This window comes from Amblyomma mixtum, chromosome 8 (assembly GCF_055824585.1).
Source record: "Amblyomma mixtum isolate Tamu chromosome 8, ASM5582458v1, whole genome shotgun sequence".
Taxonomy (NCBI): domain Eukaryota; kingdom Metazoa; phylum Arthropoda; class Arachnida; order Ixodida; family Ixodidae; genus Amblyomma; species Amblyomma mixtum.
This window is the reverse complement of record NC_143019.1, coordinates 97,791,347-97,813,548: the sequence shown is the minus strand read 5'-3', so window position 1 is coordinate 97,813,548 and position 22,202 is coordinate 97,791,347. Positions and strand designations below refer to the sequence as shown.

The following is a 22,202-nucleotide window of genomic DNA, read 5'->3' as shown; positions in this document are numbered from 1 at the left end:
GCATTATGTACGTAATAGAGCTCAATAATCTGAAAAATGATTAATTATATTTAACTAATCAGCTTTCATAATTTTGATTTTGGGACGTAAGTCTGTATCGCGAAAATGAAGGCCGTCAGTAAAGAAAGATAACCTTAGCTTTTAAATTTTCGTAATCGTTAATGTGGTTCGAAATACTGAACATACACACTTGCAAGCTCAGTGAATTGCCTTGTCCGCTTCGCATATTCATAAACGCGTCGCTGCGCGTCGTATCATCTCCGAATTCAAAGAAACTTTTTCTACATCATAAAATACACAAACGGTGTCCGTGTTTGATGCATAAAAAAAGTGACCGACAGTTTTATGCATTTTCAATGCGGGTAAACCAACTCAGCGAGCTTTGAAATGCGCAAAATCTGGCGCTCGATATTTCAAACTCCTATACCAATTAAAAAAAAAGTTAGAAACTGGGCTCACCTTTTACGATGACGGCCTTTAATTTCGCAACATAATATCGCCCCTTAGAATCAAAATAAAATGTTCATTAGTTAATGTTAGTTAATTAATTGTCTATTAAATCAGGTTTATCGCTTACATAATGTTAACCATCCTGTATAACCCCCCTACACAGCACCAACGTATCTCAAAGTTTTAAAATAAAAATCTACGTCAAAAATTTAAGCTGTATTACTTATCTGAAGTAGTAGCAGTAAGGACGTACTGCACAGTCGCTCACGTCTGCATGTGGCGAAAACGGCATATGTATGACAGCATTCTGCAATGGTTGTAACTAATTTCATTACATCTTTTGTTTGGCCGCCCTCCATCACTGTTTGGAGACGCCACGCCCCAGGTTCACTCTTTATTGGCTAATGTGATAGTAGCAGCCTGCAACATTGGAGAAGGGGAGCCTAGGTGCTTGCAGAGATTGCAGATGAAGCGCGCCGCAAATCGTTGGATTTCTTCAATTTTTTTTTGTACCGTCTCCTTCGGTAGATCTCGCCGTATGAGGGCACATATACATAGGCTGTCATTTATTATATATTTCCGTATGAAAGCTTATAAGGTTTTAATAAGGGAGTAATCTCATTTTCATTCCGCCAAGCAGTCACACGGCTACAAAGGGACCTGACACAGCTTCCACAGAAACTTTTGCTCTTTCTTAAAAAGATTCGTCCTGGTCTGGGGACATGGTGTATGACTGTGCTTGGATGGATGCGAATAAGTAATTAATACCTTAATGGAAGTCTGCTCCGCCTTAGGGGAAATTTCCTCTCAACATTTAACCAAAGGTATATAAGGTTATGTGCAGATCTGTCAGTATATGTTCGTATATAGAACTAGCTCCATATATAAGCTCCAGCCAAATATGGACATTACAGATTTATCTATATTTGGCCATATATGGCCCATATAAGTATATTCATCCATATATGACTGTTCGCAGATATGGCTATATACGGATTTGGCCGTATCTGGGTATATAAAGACCATATATAGAAATCCCATATATGGGCTCCATCAGATATGGTCATATAAGGATAGGACATATCTGGCTATATAAGGACCATATATACATATATTTCCATATATAAGTTCAATCCATATATGAATATATAGGGAATTGGGCATATCAGGCTATATATGCCAGATATATCCATATATGAGTTCAATCATGATATGGATATATAGGGAATGGAGCATATCAGGCCATATATGCCAGATATATCCATATATGAGTTCAATCATGATATGGATATATAGGGAATTGGGCATATAAGGCCATATATGCCAGATATATCCTTATATGAGTTCAATCATGATATGATTATATAGGGAATTGGGCATATCAGACCATATATGCCAGATATATTCATATATTGTCATATATGAGTTCAGTCATGATATGGACATATAGGGAATTGGGCATATCAGGACATATACGACCATATGCACATATATTTCCTTATATGAGTTCCATTCACATAATGGTATATAGGGCATTGGGCATATCAGGCTATATACGCCCGTATATTCATATAAGACCTTATATGCCCAATTCCCTATTTGTTCATATCTGGATTTTTTCATATCAAACCAGATATGACATTTCCGTACGGGTGGTTTCCTTAAATGACATCAATGACCTGCTTCCAATGTTTTGACACCACTTGTGTCAACATAAAATTAAGAGAGTGGGTACAAAGTTTCCTCTGGTTATTAAATTCAATATACAATTCAGAGATTATTACACCCTTCAGCTTGAGCCGCAACAAGAGAAACATATGACAGCCGGAGCAAAGCACAGCTTCAAGATCTTGGCAGCCGCATAGGCTTTCATTTGCTGTAGCATGCCCTCTGAATGCATGTGACACAGTGATCACTTGACTGCTTTTAGTCATTGTACTGACCGTGTTTCTCGTAAACTTCAAAGTTACAGTTGAATACAACTATGTGCTGAGAAGGCAGCTGCTGGCACCATTTATTAATCGGTTACACACACAGCCTTCAGTCAAACTATAGCCCAGAACGTGGGCAGAGATATAAAGGCACATTCCTCGAACGAAGAGGAGTTGTTTCAAGTAGGCGAACATCATATATGCATCGAAGTCAAGCGCCTGTGCCAGGTGCGCCCATTTAATCGCCAGAAAAATGAGCAACAAAGAAGGCCCCCCGTACTGGCGCTACCCCTTGCGGCCACGTCTTGCGTAAAAGTCACACTAACTGGCCGCACCCAGCGACACCATCGGATCACCTCTCTTCTTCTACCGTGGAAATATACGGCCTTTAAAATTCAGTACACTGTCCCTTGGCCAGTATTTGTAGCAGTGCTGGCTCACTACTGCGAAAAATAAACAAACTCATTCCATTCTCTCAAGCTGTCCTTGTCTCTCGTTTACCCTCATGTATTCTTCAAACTTAGGCTGGTTACACACAAGTAAAGAAAGTGAAAAGTCTCACGATCAGTTGTTGCAGCTGCTAGGTCTGCTTCATCACTGTCGGGTTGCACGGGGGATGCCGCACTTCCTTCAGCAGAGCTAGGGTGGTTTGGTGGAGCTGAAGGTGAACGCGAACATGCAGCATTAGTGGTGATGGAGTGGTAAAGAAAATGCTACTGAGTAGAAGAACACCAATAAATATAACTGCATACAGCTGTGTTAATTAAGCATCTTTTTGCTGAAAAACAACACCTGCACACTCTCGCTGTCCACATACAAGTGAGCGACGACTAGATTTCTCATGAATCAGCAGGCTGCTATGGTACACTTAAGTAACCCAAAATTCCTGCCATATATGGACCAAAAGGGTTAATAGAATACACATATCGCATCATACGAAGACATTTATTTGAACCTGGCTGCATTTCAATTAAGGTGAAGTGCAGAATGTGCTTGTGTGCAGTTATGACAGCGCTAATTAAAGATCCTCAGGTGGTGAAATTATTCAGGAGTCCTCCACTACGGGGCACTTCTCCCTCTTGATCCCTTTCGACGTGCCATGGTGGCTCAGTGGTTAAGTACCTCGACTACTGACCGCAGTACTCGGGTTTGATCTCGACCACGACGGCAGTGTTTTCATGGAGGAAAAATACAGAATGCGCATTGTGTGCTGTCACTGTAAGCTTAAGAACCCCATGTGGTCTAAATTCATTCGGAGCCCTCCACCATGGTGTCCCTCATAAACTTAGTTGCTTTGGGCCGTAAAATTTCATACTTTACAATTTCTTCATCCTCTTCCCTAATGTGGTTCGAATATTTACCGAGAGTGTAACAAATAATGCATGCTTAGTTTCCAAAAGCTATATTAATGCGAATGCATTAGATGACGTGTTGACGCAGAAACATAGCGTTGCCCGAAAAGTGGAGTTACAAAAACCTGGGAGCATCAGAAAAATTACTCCCACAAAAGGCGTTCAAGCGGGAATTGAACCACCGCCCTTTGTGTCGTGAGACGGGCACTCTGCCCCTACACCACGGAAAGGCATCTGTTCCAGTGCGATAGTGTGTGGCTCATTGGTCCTAAAACAATGTTTGGTTTGGTTTATGGGGGTTTAACGCCCCGAAGCGACTCAGGCTATGAGCGGTGCCGTACTAAAGGGCTCCAGAAATTTTGACCACCTGGCGTTCTTTAACGTGCCCTAAAACAAGGTGTCACCCAAAAATTGTCATCTACGAATAGTTGCATTTAGAAGTAATCAATGCTACCCAAAAACAACTATGCGATAGGACACACACCGCAACTACCAACACAGAAGCAACTACAGTGGTTGCGGTAGCAGGCGCATACTATGTTTAGAGACAAAGCAGCTGGCTTCACATTGTACGAAAGTTACTACCTTGAGTGCCCAAAGTAACTGTTATTATTAGTATGAACTCAACTCTATATATGAGTGCAACTAAAAACAAAGGAAATACTGGTGGTGCTAAAAAATAACATTGTTAGTTCTCCATTGCATTAGAAAGAGGAATGAGGTTCACTTGTTCACAGGAAGACTGCATAAAGAAAGGTTAAGCTCCTCACTCATACTAAAAAAATAAAAGTACTAATAAGTAAAAGACGAAGACATATCACGGATTCACCGGGAAGCTGTGCTGTCATTTGGTGCCTGCGCACTCCGGCTTAAAAACACTCCCATAAACTGTGACTGCAATCTGCTTGCGAGCAAATCATAAAATGCAAGTGAGAATATGTGGCGCAAGTGATTCTGCACATATATACAGATAGAGCGCAGGGGCTTGGTGGACTGAGCGCCAGTACCCGCGGCTCGACATGCGTCTCTCCCTGCAGTGCATCCGCTGTTAGACAGATCCAAATGTTACCGCCCCGCAACCGACAAGCAGATTGTTCTCATTATTTAAATGTTGCGGGTCTGCCTGACAGCTACAGCAAAGTAAATATTTTTCCTACGGTGACGACGACCTCACGTGACAAACTGGAAACGGCCAGTGGGGGTCTGATTGGCTCATCGCAGGAGGGCTTCCAGGAGATGACCAAAATTTTGCGTAGGTGCAGATCTGAGTGATGAGGCAAGCGGCATGGGAAAAATGCTTCGAGTGAAAGCGCTGCTCGTTGCTTGCCGTCATCGCCTGCTCAAGCTTTTGCGTACATGGAGCTCAGCATTCAGTTGAAAACTCACCTCTCGCATCCAATCAGATTCACAAACGCAGAGTGTGAGCGAGGCGAAATGCATGCACTGAAGAGAGAGTGTGCTGATCTATGGTGTTTTTGAAGCAGTCTGTAGATAATATCTTTTATAGCTTACGGGGTGTCGGGAGCCGCACCGCTGGCACATCTCCGGCACATTCGTTTCCTAAGGAAAAATTGCATGTATTTTGAGAATGCCATTGATTTACTTGCTACTACTTAAAAATTTAGGACTTTCAAATTGCCTGACAGTGCGGAGCTCTCAAATGCCGAGCTCTATTCGTAGCGCTTTGCCTTTTTTTCGGCACTGTTGTAGGTGCCTGCAAAAGATTACGAACCAAAAACACAGTTCCTGTGCCGTCAGAACCAAAACTGTCAGTTCACATAAAATCAGGGCAAAATATCGGTGCACTAAATTTTGGACATTACACACACCAGAACACTTTAGCATTTGGTACCAAAGGTTGAACGTCTTGAAGCTACTCATGGGGAATGACAGGCACTGTAGGAGAAGGCTTTGGATCAATTTTAACCCTTTATCTGCTTGTCATTTAAACGAAAATTTACTTTCTTTCATAAACAGCCTCTGGAGGTCTGAATAAATATTTTGAACTTGTCCTGTAATGAGAAACATGCCCCTGTTTTCTACACTAGAGACTGGTAAAACGTGGCCGGCAGTCAAATGCTTCGAGCCAAAGAGAAACTATGCGTTAGCAGTGGTGGCTCTTCCATCACCTATGGACACTGCACCTAAGATGTGCTTGCACTTGCTTCTGCACGCTTTATGGTATCCTTTCTCACCGTCATGTGATGGTAGTACTGAGAACAATGCCCTATCATGGCTGGTCCCTTGCAAACAAGTCTGTAATTCTCATGCTCCAACATGAAACAAATTGTGATACATTATGCAATAAAAAGAGCACAACGAATTTGCGCTACTTACGTCACACAGTAAAGTTGATATTAAATTTTGTGAAGGCGCTCCCGCATGTTCACTTTTACCACTTACATACACAATCAAAAAAGGAAGTATACTATCAAAAGAAAAATGCATTCCCCGATAATGATTACTCAGCCGGCTGGTGCTTCATGCACATCAAAATATCTTCAACCATTAATCACATGTGCAGCTAAATCTGCAATTTCTTTTCATGCCCACTTAATTTTAAGCATATTGTGCTTTGTGATTCAATAGCTTCACTGCTACATAATCTTCGCAGCATACTGTTTGTGGCACCATCAAGACTCAGACTTTGCGCTTTAATACTGTTGCTTATTGCCTCCTATGGTATTTATATGCGAGAAACTTATTCAGGTTTCGCCTAACTGAAAAGCATTTCAAATTGGACTGGTTGGTTATTATCATGGTTTGCATTATAATACTTCTGGAAGCTGACACAATAACAGCAATAGAACAGAACGTGAATGAGCAAACTGTCAACTGAAAGCTTATTCTGGAGTACATTTCTACCAGAATTCAAAGAGAAAACAAAATTCCTGAAATGCATGTAAGGATACATCTCTTATGCTGAGACTAAATCCTTTTCTTTGCATTTAGTTTTTTGAAAATTCCTTCCCTTGCCTCGAAATCATAACTGATGAGTCCGTCACACATGGCCCATCATTTCCCAATTCATATAGTAAGCTTCCCATACCTCCCTGATTAAATCTCTCTGAGGAATACCCACCCGAGTTTCACTGAACTGTAATTTAGCTCAAATTAAGAAGCTCAAGAGGACTATGGAAAGCTTACCGTATAGAATCAGGAAAAGACGAAATGAGGCCAGCCTGTCAATTATGCTTTCTAGGTAGATAGATTTGAGCGCGCCTCGACAGCCAGTTGGCCTAAACGAGCACACACTAGGTCAAACACAAACCTCATGAGATGAACACCATACATTACAAAGATAAATTAAAAACATTCATTCAAAATGATCCATGAAAACTGCAATTTAGGCGAACATGTCCATGCTAAAGAAAGTATAATTATATGTGAAGATATATGTGATCTCATTTGGTGGCTTTTGCATGAGACAAACAAAATCTCAGTAACATCAATAACAGTTCACAGTCAATAGAGCCACGCACGACTTCATCAGAAAACTGCATGTCCCACATGAGTTGCCTGTCGTGAAGAGTAAAGATAGTGAGGTCTGCTAAGTGAGAATTAGAGCTGTAGTAAGAACAGCGATCAATGTAAAATAAAGAATACATACGAGTTTATACTTGAACATATTAGATTTTCTTGCAATAGCTAACAGACATTATTCCCGCCCACTTGTATGAAAGAAATTTTTTCGCTAACCTAGAAATAAGACCATCTTGCCTCAATGCGCACAAGACAATGGAAGGTACATACGGAAGAAGGTTTGGAAATGCAAAAAAGAAAGGTTTAGTTGGGATAAAAATGTACAAAAAGCAATGTAACTGCTTTCACTGCATGTTATTGGAATTCTGTTCTCACTAAGAGTTCCTATAAAAGTAAGTGTACTGGAAAACGCTCAGATGACAATTTAGTCACTTGTGTTCTGTGCCACTTGACTTCAAGTTTTCTGTCAAAGTTTCTGAAAGAGCTGGGATACAAGACCAACACCCAATTTCCCCTCTTCGCGCTACTATATGCATTACAATGATGCAGCGAACAACATATGCTGCATGTGCAGCACTGGTAGCTCTTGTACGCAGGGATGGGCAAATACCCTCATTTTTCTTTTTCTCCCTCATTCTCACTTCGAACTATTTTAAAATTAGCGGCAATAGCAAAATACAAAAAGCAGACGGGAAAAACAGGTGGCAACATCAAGAGGCGCCAACTTCCAAAGTACATTCATTGTGTGGACAGTACATACATCTCACAAGCTCCAAAGCACCCCACAAAGAAACAAATGCGATGGATAACAAAAGGGAGGGCTTCGGACTGCTGCGGACATCAGGAATTTTTGCAATAAAGCTAAAAATGCCTCACTGAGATGATGTGACCCTGCATGCGTGACCTCAACTGCTCCGAAAACCTTGCATGTAGGCACATTGCAAACCGCATGCTCGCACAGCTGAGCATTCGCACGCTGGCCTCTTTGGCCGAAGTAGAACTTCCTGAAAAGCAAACTTTGCAGTTTTAGAAATGGATTACAGGGCAGTTCTTCACAAAGAAAACAGCTGCTCCCATGTGGGCTGTTGAAGCAACTGGCATGTGTTGACAAGGCTGGCTTAGTCACTTTGCTGCGCACATTAGGCCATGCGGTGGACAACCGCTGCACATCCTAAAAGGCTCCCTCAATGCACATCGGCAACATAATAAATACTAGCCACGCTCTTTAGTAATTTACACAACCTGATAAGCATGATTTTAACAACATTATGACCACTTACCAGGTTACCCACGTAACCCTGCATAAGCGATCATAATGTGACTTTTTCACATTTCTGTAATGCCCGTCCCACTAGCCAATTTAATGCCATTCAAATCGCATGGCTTAGCACCTAATGTGATGAATCAGCTGCTACACAAGAACATTTAATTTAATTAGGTTCAAATGGCAAATGTATACTTTGGACACCAGATACGCAGACGAAGCAAGCAATGTGCAAAAACAATGTGCGCACTGCCAAAGTTTATACTTTTATCTATTGAGTTTAGCTAAAAGAAATGAATTTTGGTGTGACACTATTCACACTGGAGGCTGTCATGGATAGCTATCACTCTCAGTCTCAGCTGCAGTTAACGGCAACGTCAAGCTTGAAGTGCAACCTTGCCCAGCACCACCCACCATTTTGGGTTCTGTATTTCTTCTTGGTTGGAGTTCCGCGCGCATTTAGCTAAGAAGCACTTAAAATTGAAACTGAGCGCTTCCCCTTTTCGATGTCAGCTCCACACTCTGCCGTGTCAGCCATATCGTTTTTTATATTTATAGAGTTTGTGGCTGACTTTATACTTGGCTTTTGATGGCTAAAGTGCTTCATAATGACCTGATATACTATTTGCCCCCACACAAATGTTTTCACCCGCTTTGAAAATGCTACACAACAATTCCAAACAGATTTTACGCGCACTGATGTACCCTAATTGTAATCAAATTTTTTTGCCGATTATAATTGGTATCATTTGTGAATGACATTTTTTGCAGTGCAGCTCTGAAAGAGACTGAATGAATGCAATGTATAAGGTTCCAATAAATTCGAATTACATTATATATTCCAGTATAACAAGGGTATAAGCCTGGTGCTCCGCAAGGCTAGGTCCCATTAAGAAGCATAGTTGACAATCACCAGTTAGTCGCTTACCAGGCTAGCCAAGTGTTATATTGCCTATTGAGCCAGAGGACCCAGGTTCAATCTCAGCCACAGCGGTTGTGTTTAAAGATGGAATGCTAAAGGTAGCTGTGTGCTTCGATGTCAGCGCATGTTAAAGATATCATTTAAGGCAGTGTTTATTCTCCCGGCATCTGGGAGAATGGTCGAGAAAACATTCTTCCGGCATTCTCCTGTGATTAGCTGAAAAAACCCATGACACAATTTCCGTGAAAACTGACTGCGATACTTTCACTGCCACCTTACAGGAAAGCACAGAAACGTGACTTACGCATGTTAAGAGCACCTGCTAACTGGAACATGTATTAACGATCTCTTTGATGTTGTCGTCATGTTAACCAAATAAAGATGAGTATTTGTGGCGTGGAATTCCAGCACATTGCACATCCAACTAAGTACAGTCAACCAGCAGCATGCTCAGAAAAAAACAGAAATAAATAAAGTGCAAAAAGGCTAAATGAGGAAGACTAACAGCACACACCACCAGCGTCTTCAGTTAGCTAGCTCGAGACTTGCACCCACTATGTTGAACCACACTGATCTTCAAGTTGTGCAATGTGAAGTTCTCAGAAGCCTGGAAAGGCCATAAAAAAAATCTAACCTCAACCTGTCGTAAATCACTGCAAGAAGCGTGTAAGACGGCCACATACTTCCCCCTAGACCACCTTCAATGAACTTCTGCCAGCAGCAATGAATGAAGAAAATTCTCACAGCACCTTCTGTAGAAAATGAATTGAGTGGGAGGATAATTTTAGCCCGAAAATTATGCTGTTTGCCGACACAATAAACACTGCCATAATTTAGTCCGAAGATCTCCGCTACGACGTGGCCCATGTGGGGCCTCAGGACAATGAACACCACAGTTAACATTTCCGCACAATATACTTTGTTTGCAATGCAACTACTTACGGCACTTGGTAACGACAGTGGCCGCGCAGCACACCCACTCGCCTTCGGCCGATGGGTCGGCTTCTGCCTGCGCGATGCGGATTATTTCGCGCCCGCGCGCAGACTTCGGCCACAGGCATTCCTCGCTGCCTTTTAGCCATGACAGCGGCACAACAGCCACAGTGTCTTCCTCCAGCGGAAACTTAACCACTGCGAATCGCTTTGGCATACTGCATGAAGGAAACGGGAGCAAAGATCAGTCGGGAAATTAAGGGTTCTTTGATCACATCGCTCGCCTTGTCATGCACGTTCATACCTCTCACACAAAGGCCTCGCAACACAATGAACGAAGTCAACGCTCTTGAGGAATTACTCGTTTATTGAATACCAAGCATGCTGTAATTCCGATGCGTGTGATAAATCACTAAATCAAACGACTGACATCAAAATGATAAACAGTAATAAATAAGGCTACTGAGGAAAGCTTTGTTACATCGAATGAGACAACAGTTGTGTTTAAATATGCCAATGTGCATCAAGAATTATCCCATATCGACAGGCTTTCTCTGAAGTAACGCATCATCAGATAGCTGAAGGGGAAATAAGACTCCAGAAGAAAAACACAGATTACACAAAGCAAACCACCAACGAGGCCTGCTCACTATTGTCCCTCACATCACGGTAAAGACATGAGTATAACGGATGCAGAAAAAAAAACGATCAGCACAAATACTTACGCAAACGCAGGATTGCTGGTTTCCGCGGTCTTCAATGTGGTGACAAGAGAAGCAGAAAAAACAATAACGCAGACAGGCGCGGACAAGATTCAAGGAGCACCGCGCTCAACACGACGGCACGACGGATAAACCAGTAAAGAGAGGAGGCAATGGAGGGATGACCGAATACCAAAGAAGTGAAGAGATGCATGTGTACTTTGAGATGCATTCTTTGAAAGTGTATGTAGGAGGCGCTACCTAGGGGTCTTTATTTTTTTTTGTACGTTTTTATTTATCAAATCGCTACACCTTATGAATATTTTTATTTCAAACTAACAGATATAGCGTCTGCATTTTGTACTCAAGTAGTCTTACTGGCAAATGATAAGGCTATTACAAAATATTTTTATAACAAAACGAAATATTCGGTCAGCTTCACATTTTTCACACAAGGTGCACAATGCTCACGTTTTTCTTTTGCGTGTTATGTTTTTTGGCCAACTTAGCTTCCTGAGGTGTTGTAGTGTCTCATTGTCGCATCTTGTTGCCAGTCGCTCATCCGTTATCTTCTGGCATCTGGGCTCTTTTGCGCTCCGATATGAGTTCGAAGTCGCGAACATATTATATTGTTCAAAAAGAATACGAGGAGGTTTTGAAGGAGCTCGGCGTCCCGCGAGTGCCGGTCAAATCTCCGTCTGAGCGCTTGAAGTCTCGCGGCAGCAAGAGGACAGGCAGCGAAGCTTCCGACGTTAGCTCCCCTCCAATGCAGCTACCGCCCGGAGCAAGCAAGCGACCTAGGAGTGAAGTCACAGCCGGCGCTTTCGCCAGTAGCAGCGGACAAGCTGCTTCGTCGCTACCTGCGGACTCGACGGTATCTTCTGTGCAGGGTGGTCTGGACGAGCCCGTTTTTACGTCGGAGAGCAGCACAAATACCGCAAGCGGAAGGACAAGTAACTGTACCTCGTCCTCGGACAAGTCCGATGATGAAAGTGTGTCCCCGAACAACCCAGCGGTCAGTGTGGAATTAGGCGGGTTTAACCTCGCGGGCCTTTTCGGAACAACCTCTCAGCTGCACCGGAGCTAGCTGCCATAGCTAGCAAACACAATTTGACCAACGCATGCATAAATTATATGCTTGATTTCTGCCGTCGGCGTGGCATTGCGGAGCTACCGAGAGACGCAAGAACCATCATGCAGACGCAGCGGAAAGCTCACTTGGAACGCTGTGATTCATTTGCTCATTTCGGCCTTGCTGAGGGAATTCAGCAGGCGGTTGTGCAAACCTGCGCCTGCAAATATCAATCTTCAGGCAAATATCGATGGATTGCCCCTGCATAGGAGTAGCCAAACATCATTCTGGCCGATACTATGCAGAATCACGAATTTCAACGGGTCCACACCATTCATGGTGAGCGTGTATTGTGGCGTAGGGAAACCACCCTGTCTGCAGGAATACCTTTCACCTTTTTTGGAAGAAGTCCACAGCCTTACGTGCAATGGACTCATCGTGAGAGGGGTTCATATCAGCGTGAGCTTGTCAGCTGTCATCTGTGATGCCCCTAAGAGGAGCTTTGTCAAGGCCATCACTGGGCACACAGGATACTATGCCTGTGAAAGATGTAACCAAAAAACCCGTTACATCGAAAACAGACTTACTTTTCCTGACCTGCATGCTCAGCCACGAACCGATGCCTCATTTCGTTCCCAGGATGACCAGCGGCACCACACAGGTGTTTCGCCCTTTACATCCTTGGATGTCGATATGGTGGAACTTTTCCCTACTGAATATATGCACTTAGTCTGCCTGGGTGTCATGCGGAGGCTTATCAGAAACTGGGTGTGTCAGGGACATGGTGCTAGACTGAGCCGTGCTGACCGGATTGAGCTCAACAACAGGCTGCGAGAAGCAGCCGCAAGCTTCCCAAGCTCCTTCCAGCGGAAGCCAAGGGGGACGGAAGAGCTAGACCGCTGCAAAGCGACAGAGTTCCGGACATTCCTGCTTTACCTGGGACCCACAGTTCTGAAATCCAACCTTTCTGACGAGCTGTACAAACACTTTCTACTTGTGCATGTAGCTGTTCACATACTTGCCTTTCCTGAACACCACCTAGCTCTAAACCAGTTTGCAAAGGATCTATCTCCTCAGATACTTTGTACAAGAGTTCGGGAAGCTTTATGGAGAAAAGCAACTGGTTTACAACGTACACACACTGGCGCACTTGGCAGAAGAGTGCTTGAAGCACGGCCCCGTTGAGAGTTTCAATGCTTTTCCGTTCGAAAGCTACCTGGGAAAAGTTAAGAAAATGCTGCGGACGACTAATAGGCCTCTCGCCCAACTGAGCAGAAGGATGTCCGAATCAAGGCATTGTGCGCGTTTGAGTACAGAAGTGGAGCGGCTCACAAAAGTTGGTGACTGCTTTCTGATTGACAGCTGTGCTGCTGTCGTCACTGAAATCATGCACGACAACGTTAAAGCGGATTTCTTTCCGAATGGAAAGGATTTTTTTAAGGCACCGATACCCTCCTCAAGGCTCAACATCTGGCGTTTCAGTGCTGTTGGTCAACAAACCAAGATCTGGCCCCTCTCATACCTCAAGGGCAAAGTGCAATGCGTGAGGCTTAAGCACAAGCGGAAGCATGTCATTTTTCCATTGCTTCAACTTCAATGTAACCAGTGTTGTCGGAGCCTTGAGCAGTATATGTGCCTGCATCAAAGGAGCGGCCTGAACCGTGCCATCATGTTGGGCTGTGGGTTCATCTTGAATGCCCAGTTTTCTTGAGTAGCCACTGAAATCCTTGTGCCTACCAAAAGGAGACTTCCGTATTTTACCTCCATCAAAATGCAGCCTGGAATCAGGTTTGGTTTGGTTTATGGGGTTTAACGTCCCAAAGCGACTAAGGCTATCAGAGACGCCGTAGTGGAGGGCTCCGGAAATTTCGACCACCTGCGGTTCTTTAACGTGCACTGGCATCGCACAGTACACGGGCCTCTAGAATTTCTCCTCCAAAGAAATTCAACCGCCGCGGACGGGATGGAACCTGCGTCTTCCGGGTCAGCAGCCGAGCACCATAGCCACTGAGCCACTGCGGCGGCGCAGCCAGGAATTAATTTGCATTCTTGTGCACACTAGCAGAATACCATAGCCACGTAACACCACGATGAGTGAACAGCCAACACTAACACAATGAAGTTATGCCACAAGTTATTGAACGATGTTTACTAACAGAGCTCCGGAATATGCATATTCCACCTGAGGCGCATGCACTGAAGTATATGGAGTGCTTTGTCTTCAAGATTGGTGCTGATGCTGGCTACTTGTGCGCTGACATCTCCGTCTCGCGGCAGCAAGAAGAGAAGGGGCAGCAAAGTTTCCGACATTAGTACCTCTCCACTCCAGCTACCGCCCAGAGAAAGCAAGCGACATAGGAGTGAAGTCTTCGACCTTGGAAGATAAAGGCCCTTTTCAGGGCCACCCAAATGTGCTGGCAGGGCTGCAGCTGCACCTCTGATAACTGCCGATTCCCCTCAAAAATGCTCTAAATGCCAAACCACAGGGCAGTGTTTCTTTGGTGTTGCATCAGCGTCTCAGCTACTGGAATCGCCAGAGGCAAAATTTCGATGCTAGGAAGGTGTTTGTATAAGTCAAAACGCTTTCCAAGCACTGGAATCTTGCCTCCAGTGATGCCAGTAGCTAAGACGCAGTAGCTAAGACGCGATGCCGAAGAATTGCTGCCTTGTGTTCCAGCCTTTGGTAGCATTACAGTATAAAACAAAATTGTTATTTTACTGTCAACAATATTCAGCATGCAGTTTTCTGCATTAGCACGAATTTATGGTTGCCCTTTATAGAGCAACAGGACACAGGTCACACTTTTTTTAGGTGTTGGCAAAACAAAAACACTCAACCTGTATACCATACTTTTGAGTGCTGAAAACTACCATATAATGTAACAAACCATTCAGCGTGTTTTCATCTTTCACGTCCTGGATGTCGTGTTGTTAAAAGTAAAAGTGTACACTATGACAAGGATCATTTTGACAACAGAGTTTTGTTTCAAATACTTCACCACACTAACATTTTTCCATCAATCAATAGAATCATAGTACATTATTCACCAATATTCTTTCTTAACGTGATTTCTTATACATGCCTAATAAACTGTGGTACAAATATGTAATTTATTTGATGTCTTTTTAGAATGTCACCTTTTTCCACAACAATAGTGGCCGAAAACGCTTGGAAGTGATGCGACTGTATTAGTAAAACTATTTTTAATCTATTTTTAATCTAATGAAATGTTAGACGAAGCCTTTTGGTCCACTCCTCACAAATGGATATGAAGTGAAACTATTTGTGGCACGCAACCTAGTAAAATGCTTCAAAGTGATAGTATTGACGCAATTTGAAAAAAATTTCAATATAAGGTTATATTCACTAAAAATGAAATTAACTTACATAATAAACGTAGACAGAATATGAGAAGATATATGAGGGATATTCAATTGCTTTACATTCTGGGGATTGAATTCTCGTTTTCTTGTGAACGGATTGTTCTGCTTTGTATTTCACACTAGCAAAAATGGATTTCTTAATTCATGCCATCAGATTTATGACTATTCTCATGATGAAAATGTTATGCGCAAAGACAGTTAATTGCCTTGAAAGTATGCATCAACACTTGTGAGTAAATATTCTGAACGCCTTTTTTTTTAGAGAGCCTTTTCCAAACGTCATCACTTTAAGAAGTGTGGGGTCTCTTGTGCAAAGCTTCATGACATGAAATTTACCTCGTGACCATAATCTGTAAACGCTCTCAAGAGAAACTGAGATGTGCAAAATGCGTCCGCATTACAGGGTCTATCAGGAGGCTTGGACTTTTTATTACAAATATAACTTACAGGCTTCTGGGTGCTGACGGTGATACTAGCCCCATAGCACTTTCGGTATCAATGGCACAGCGTTTGAAGAGATTTGCGTCAGTGGAGACGACGCGTGTCGCGCTGGTTTTGATAAGGCAGCGTGGCATGCGAAGCATTCCGCACGCAGTGTTTGATAAGGCGCCGGTGCATGTGGAGCGCCAGCTTTCTTTGCTTCTCTTTTCCTCTGGTTTAATATTGTTTGCTCGAAAAACGCACCCTCTTCAAACGGCTGGGTTATAAATATCGCACTACGTGTTGGCAGAACAAAATGTGTTCGACAAAACCGTGTTATAAAATAGCGACATCAACTCCATGCATCCCCTACTGTGGCGATGGCAGCATGTTGGTCTAGTGTGTCAGATATATGAGAGAATTTCTTCCAGCTCTTTGCCGCAACAGCGTATACGGCTCGTTCGGTCGAAAAGCAGTCGTAGTTGTAGTTGTCGGCACGGCGCCTTGGAAAAAATCGGATCATGCCAACCATTGACCGAACAGTGTTCCGGATTGTGTTATACGATTCAGCGTTTCGTGCAGCATAAACTTGTTAAGTTGAGCCTATATCTTGAGACACGAATTTGAACCGGCAACTTATAATCGAGGGCTGTCGGTGTCCGCAGAGATATGCGAGACAGTGTTAATTAGTGCGTTATTATACCATTACTCAAATCCAAATTTCATTTTCTTGATTACGGCACCTCTTTCTCTTTCTTTTTTGTTTGCATACCATAATTACAAAAGACGCCGCTTTTCAAAATTCGTATGCCTTCGTGAATGAATCTGACCTCTGCTCACTTTCGCGCGATCAATTACATCGCGCTTTTTATTGTAATTTCGCGTCAGTGTTCGACGCTAGCGATGTTGTTGGTCATAAAGAAGAAATAAATAAACAAGTCCGAATATTGAAAAAAAAAACAGATTGAGAGAAATAGCCACCGATAATCACAGGGACATTCTTGGGCGTGTCGTGGAGCGGCACTGCCAATACTAGAAAACAGCGGACAAGTACGGCCATCGTTACGGGTGTAATGAGGCGGCATTGCCAATATGGGGACGACAGCGGACATTTAGGGCCATGTTTGGAGGTGTAACTAAGCGGCGTTGCCAACATGGGGACGACAGCGGACATTTAGGGCCATCATTGGAGGTGTAACTAAGCGGATTTGCCAATATGGGGAAAACATAGGACAAGTAGGGCCATTGTTGGAGGTGTAACTAAGCGGATTTGCCAATATGGGGAAAACATAGGACAAGTAGGGCCATTGTTGGAGGTGTAACTACGCGGATTTGCCAATATGGGGAAAACATCGGACAAGTAGGGCCAATGTTGGAAATGGCACATTGTGGCAGTGCCCATATGGGGACAATGAAGGCAACGTTCGCCCTGTATAGGGCCACACATAGCCAACAGGCTCCCAATATTGGGCCAACGGTTTGTGCTGCCTGGGGTAATGCACCAGCGATAAAGCCAGCGATGCCTGTGAATGTGCCCATGCTTGCGCTGGCGGCAAGCTGCCAGCCACGCGAGCGTCTGCATGCCAGTCGCCATGAGCGCGACGAATGGCGCCACCGAAGGTCAGTGTCCTCTTGTCTGCTGTGACGTGAGCGTCTCGCCATATAACGTAATTTATCCACTACCACATGCGAAAAAAAGGCTAAGGGCACATATACGCGGCGCCTAACGACGTACGCGCATAGTGAGAGTAACCTGCATGATCGCGAAAAAGCTGGAAAATTACTCGCACTAATCGTCCTGCTATCACAAAGGCAGCATGTATGTATACGCACGCATGTCCTGCTGCCTGCATAAATGATCACGGTGACTCCCATATCCAGTTTCCACGTTTCAGTTTTATAGCGGCGCATGCTGCTTATCAAATGATCACAAAAAATATTTTTACGACTTCGTTCATTGCCTCTGCTGAAAATTTCAGGACAGTGACACAACCACCTCGCTAAATATAGAGAACAGCGTAACTATCCTAAGTCCCAGTACAGCCGTCAGGGTATTTGAACACCGACACCTAGAAGGGGCGCGCGCGTGGGCCGTTGCCTCGCACCTTCGCTGTAATTTCCCTGCGGAACAAGAACCCGGATATTTGTCTGCTTGCGTGGCCTTACATCCCGCGACGCCAAGGATTGGGTGACGAGTTCTGCGACATGAAGTCGCGCCGCAAGAATTCGGTCACTGAGTGACTTCCAGGATGTACCTGTTGGGGGCTCCCCCTCCGTGACCAGGGGCTCAATTAACCCGCGCGAACTCTGGGACTCCCTACTTCAAACGGGCATTTAATGCCCATTCACACTCGCAAGTAGCAGAGGGCATGCGACCAGCAGTTGCTTGCGATCAGGCAGTAGCTCCACGACACCGTTCTTCAGACCTACAAGGGTGACCTGCGGGTCGCCTGCTCGTTTGATTGTGACGTGAAATGAGAAGTCTCGGGAATGACGTCAGACGCGCGCTTTGGCCCAGTCTCCAGCGCCCTCGCGCTCGGTCCTTTAAAGTGGTCTGGTCCCTCGCTATTAACAGTGTGCTACTACAACCTGAGCGAAGAGGGGAATGTCGTGGCGGTTTCGATATGCGCCACGGCCATAAAATCGTAAGGGTGCGCTTCTCGCGGCCGGCCTGACGGCCTGGATGCCGGCTGCCGGCGTCAGAAAAATGCACTGGTATTGTTTGTTCACGACCAAAGCTCTGGGATAGAGTATCGTTAGCCAATGTCGAGTTGTTGGTAGTAGAAGCGATAATAGCAATACAAATTTCCTCCCATAACCGCTTCGCTGGTGCTCTGCAGTTTTCCTGACCTCTGCTAGCTCCGCTCCTGAAGAGGTCGCGGAAACCGAGCATATCTTTATTTCCCTATGACGCGGGGTTCACAGTAAAACGGTGCCGAGGGTAGCACCTCAGTGCTGGCCAGTTCCGAAGCGCACTCAGCTACAGCGTCTATGTGAAATCGGCTAGGCTTAGCGACGACAAGGGCAACCAGCGAGCAGCGCACAGTTGGTCGCCCGGCGCGACCGCGGGCAGCGTCGTTGCCGAAAGCTCGGCTCGCTCAATGATTGGCTCCGTAGCTTGCGAATCGCGCACGCAAGGCTGGAAAATCGAGCAGCGAGCAACTGGCCTGCGATTGAGAGAGAATTTATGCCCCCATTTGTAGCATAGCTGAACAAATTTAGCACACATGTATGCATGGAATATCGGCTGCGTTGCGGCGATTCTTAAGCTCTTCCACGACGCCATCATCACCGTTCGGGCGGACCCGAGCACATCTTTATTTCACTACGAGACATAGTTCACATTAAATCGTACTTACAGTGAAAAGAGTAGCACCTCAGCGCTTGCCAGTATCGAAGCGCTCTCAGCTCTTGCATCGAAGTGAAACCTGCTAGGCTTAGCTACGAATACGGCAGCCAGGGAGCAGGCCGAAGCTCGTCGCCCGGCACGCTCGCGAGCAGCGTCATTGCTGAAAGCTCGGCTCGCTCACAGATTGGCTCAGCAACCTGCGAATTGTACTCGCAAGGCTGCCAAATCGAGCAGCTAGCGGCTGGCCTGCGACTGAGCGCAAGTTCGCAATACAGGGCACAACGTGGCTGCGTTGCGGCCACGTTAAGGTGATTCTTAAGCTCGTCCTCGACGCCATCGTCACCGTACGTGACACACAGGCTGAGAACTTGAATTCGAGTACGTGCTAAAGTAAGCTGCTCGTATTTCTCGGAACAATCTGAACTCGAAAACACAGTTGCTTCTGTCGGCTTCCATGTGGGCTCTTGCTAGTGAAAGTACACTCGAACAGGATACGGCGAGTGCGGGCCGCTGTTGCATATCAGCTAAAGTGTGATGCAATTATCGTCGTAGTTCCGTAACGCACTTGATATCAACGTAATCCGCTTTATACGGGTCACATTTAAGCTCTCAGTTTCATGTAGATCTCAGTTTCAGCTGCTCTCTGTCCTACCGCTCGCGTCGAACATATCCTTGATATGGACCAGTTTGCGATACGGTGCATTTCTTTGCCTTTTTTGTCTCAATTAAGGGATTTTAGCTGCTGTCAATCGACATTGCATTCCGTCGTCTGCGCCGTCGTCTGCTCCGTCGTCTGCTAGGACATACGGGGTCTGGGTGATGGGTCATAGGATCGCAGCTTCTACAAACGGCATGCCAGCAAAAGTACCTTGAAGCGCTTTGGTATTCGCAATTAATAAAAAAATAGCATGAAAAATTTAATTTGATTTTGGTGCGAACACAGTTCGATTAGTAATAAAGAAAGTGCATTTGTCGGTTTTTTTTCAACGACGCTAAACGCTAAACTAGAGAAACCAAGGGCAAAACTGCAGCCGTCGGCGCTGTTTAGCGGCACGGCAGTGCGAGTGACGCGTCACGTTTTTATTATTTTGATTTTCGTAGGATTGTTTGAGTGCTCGTGCGGCGGACATGTATGAAGAACGCAAGTGTGTTTTGGAAACGAACGACGAGAATTACGCCCTTTCAACTTTGGTGAGTTTGAAAGGGTAAAGCCATGAAGAAAGGCAGCGCTACGACTTCTTGTCATCTGGAGAGGCAACAAAGAATGCGCGGTTTTACTAAGCCTGGATGAGACGCATGATCGGTGAGTCCCGTCTACGTGTCTTAACTAGTGATCTGTATTCACACGCGTTATTAGTGTGCGCCTATATTGGTATGGCAGTGGAGGCAGTCTGCATGCGGTTGCCTCAGCTATAATGCGTTACAAGAAAAGAACGGGCGTATAGCCTACATGGCAACTGTTGCTCCATAGTCTCTCTCTGCGTTTAGTACTCGGGTGCCGTGGTAAATAAAAATGCCACCAGATATCACAACAGAGTTATGCGGTCGCTAAATAGCGCTGCGAAAAACTACATAATATGTTTACTACATTCCAATAGCATATATTTGTGCTACGTAGGAGACGAGAATGAGCGAGCACTGCCACGTTAGAGTGCTCTCGCTAGGCACGCCAGCTGCGGACAGACAAGGGAACTGACAACGGTCGAGTTCTCTCGCGGCTGGTGCCTATCGGATTGATTTGTGCTACTTAAAAGATGACGATGAGCGGCAGTGCCGTTCGACGGAGCACTCGCGCTAGGCAAGCTGCGAACAGAGTGCTCGGTGTTGGTACTCATCGGATTTGTGCTTATGGCTTAATATTTGTCATACAATTTTTTTCGGGGACAATAATCGCGTGTGAAAGGCTGGGGCGTATTCCTTGCCTAGTCATTTGTAAATTTTTATCTGTGCTTCCCCATGGAACAGAATTTGAGACAGTATTATGTCAAAGTTAGATCGTTCCTGCTTCTGCCCTGAGGTGTAGGTGTCGATGCTTCCTCGCCTTCAGAGCTTTGAGAACTGTTTGGGATGCAACTGCGCACTTTTTTAGGATTTCAAGCTTTTTGCTATACGAGGGGGTACCCAAAAGAAACCGGAATAATTTTTTGAATCGGCACAGCTTCTGTTTTACCGCGTTTTACCGCTAGGAGTGTATAGAACGAACATTTCAGAGTCAGTAAGCCGAGTGCCGTCGCTGAAGGAGGTCAGGCTAGTTTAGGCAGAGTTTTAGAGTGACGACTGTTTTGTGTGAGCGTCGTTTTTGTAATGGCTGATTTTCATGAACAGCGTGCGCCGGTGAAATTCAGATTTTTTCTCGACAAAAGTGGAACGGAAACTCTTGAAATATTCAGAAAGACGTTCAAGGACGATGCTATGGGGACAACTCAAGTGTTCCTGAATTAAATCCTGAATCAAAGCAACAGTCATGCCAATGCAAAACTTCAAATTCACCTCGCCTCAAGAAAGCTCGCCAGGTGAAATCAAACCTCAAAACAATGCTGATTTGTTTTTTCGACGTGAGAAGAGTCGTCCATTCAGAATTTTTTCCGCAGGGTCAGACAGTTAACCAGGCTTTCTGCTTGTATGTTTTGAAAAGATTGGGCAACAGTGTTCGGTGGAAGCGGCCTGATTTGTGGCAGACGGGTGACTGGTTTTTCCACCACGGCAATGCCCCTGCTCACACAGCCCTGTCTGTACGACAAATTCGGACCAAAATGGCATGACCTCTGTTCCTCAACCCTCATACTCACCCGACCTTGCCACGTGCTACTTTCTTTGTTTCGTAGAATGAAAAGACAGGTGAATGGAAAGCGTTTCGCTGATGTTGCTGAGGTGAAGAAAAAAACGACGGAAGGACTGTCAAGCACCACAAAAGATGAATTTAATCAATGTTTTGAAAAAT

General features: G+C 44.7%; 1 pseudogene; it reads left to right on the top strand.

The window, feature by feature from the left end:
* The first annotated feature begins 11,637 nt into the window (after positions 1-11,637).
* LOC149333651 (uncharacterized) lies at positions 11,638-13,819 on the top strand (annotated as a pseudogene).
* Positions 13,820-22,202: the final 8,383 nt, after the last annotated feature.